Source organism: Octopus sinensis, linkage group LG14, assembly GCF_006345805.1.
Source record: "Octopus sinensis linkage group LG14, ASM634580v1, whole genome shotgun sequence".
Lineage (NCBI taxonomy): Eukaryota > Metazoa > Mollusca > Cephalopoda > Octopoda > Octopodidae > Octopus > Octopus sinensis.
The window spans coordinates 27,990,044-27,992,281 of NC_043010.1; positions in this window are offsets into that span (position 1 = coordinate 27,990,044).

Sequence of the window (2,238 nt, forward strand, 5' to 3'; positions counted from 1 at the left end):
ACTATCACACAATGTCAAGACAAGGATATACACACACACACATGTACAACAGGCTTCTGTCAACTTCTGTCTTCCAAATTCACTCGTAAGGCTTTGGCTGGTTTGGGGCTATAGTAGAAAGCATTTGCCCAAGGTACCTTGCAGTGGGACTGAACCTGAAACCATGAATTTGGGAAGCAAACTTACATCATTTTAACGTTATGTCTACTTCCCATGCTGACATGGCTAGGATGGTTTGACAGGATTCAACATGCCAGAGAACCTTGTCTTCCAACAATGTCTTATTTTTTGGCATGGTTTTTTTTTTTAAAGTCAGATGCGATCCCTAACACCAACCACTCTACGGTGTATTGGATGCGAGATATGGCACCAGCACTGTTGGAGGTCGCATTACAGCTTGCAGAGAAAAAGAGAGAGAGAGAAATATATTCATAATATGCAAATCAAAATAGGGGTCGAAACTGGATGTGGTTCCTCCTGATGATGTCTTGAGTTAACTGGATCCTATAAAGGAGCTGTTGTGGGAGCAGACCACGAAACATGGTTGAAATTCTTCCTGCAAGTTTTCTGTTTATGTAATGAAGAAGAGAGCAAGGCTTTGGAGACTGGTATTAATGGTAATGTATAATGTTCCTAAAACTATGCAAAAGACAGACAGACAGACAAACACATACACAAACAACACACACGTTTATACATGTGTAAAAAAAAAACAGGTAAAGAATTGAAGATTGAAGTCTGTCTGATAATTGTTAATTTACCTATCCACACTTGGAAGGTTCTTTGAACATGAAACCATCCAGTAACATGAATTGGCTGTTATGAGACTAAATTCATAATATTTTGTGTGTGTATATATATCCAAACACACACACACACTAAAAGGTAGATTGAATATTTACTTCATACAACTGCCAAGATGAAAAATTAAAACAATAAATATATCAAATAAATACAAATATAAAAGAAAAAAAATTCGCCTTATTTGGAGCAAATTTGTACAAATGCTGTAGAAGACACAGCTTCATAAATATCTTATTTTTTACATCATTATACTTTGCAAAGGTAGCATATTGAATTCCTAAGTTTGATGGCGTAATTAACTCTCGTTACCAATTTGGTTAATGCTTCAGAAGCTTTCTGGGGTTTAGAAATGGCATTTATTGAAGAATAAAGCAGTAAAACAACTAAAAACATGGCACCAAGATGCATATCCAAATCTGTGCCACCACATAGAATGGAGGTGATGAGGAAGAAAAAAATGTTGCTCTTTCTACAAGTATAATTTTAAATTAGAAATCTTTTACAAAATTGTGTAAGATAAATGATGTTTTTAAAATTATTTGGTCAAATTTCTTAAGATTACTTATTATTAATTGTAACAAAACAATAATCAAAAAAGAAATCCGAAAATTTGAAATGGTTCCTTCAGATTGTGTGGTGAAGCCCTAAGCTTGTTAAACATATGCCCTAAGTCCAGCCTAATCCTATTTCCTTATCAAATCTCAATTTATAAATACAGCCTCCTCAGTCAGAGATAAATTTGGAGAGAATGGTTTATTACTTAATAATATAAATTCTAACAAAACTGTTCTGAATGCAAAAAAAAAAAAAAAAATGAGAATTTGATTGGTTTTTTTTCAGGTTATAAGATAAGGTCAAGATTGTGAAGCAGGCCCCTCCCCAGTTTGTAGTTGGTTAGCATATAACCCTCTATCTTATTTCTCTATCAAACCCTAATTCATAAAGAGAACAAGGCTGCAAAGAGGCCTGGTTGAGGACACTAATTGTTTTATTAAGTGCCCTGTAGTGTCACTGAAAATTGTGCATTAGGATTTTCAAATCCATCCATAACCACTACCACTACATTGTTAGATATAACACCTGATGGTTCCACTTCTGGGCCATTTTTTGCTAATTGCACTTCAGCCTCAAAGAGCTAAGAAATAGAAGATTGTTATGAATGAAACGTGTGAACCAAGTAAAATTCTAAAACAAAAAAAAACAAAAAAAAAAATTTTTTTTGAGGCTCCTAACAAGAAGAATGGGGGAAGATAGCTTTATAAAATAAAATTAAATATTGTTTTTTAAATAATGCTTTCAAATTATAAATCAAAAAAGGGTAACAAACAAAAAAATGTATATATATTCCTGAGGACAAACAAAAACAAAAAAAAATGTGAAGAAACTCTTCATACTCTGCTCAACTTCAAATAAAAACATTTATCTTTGTTGAGG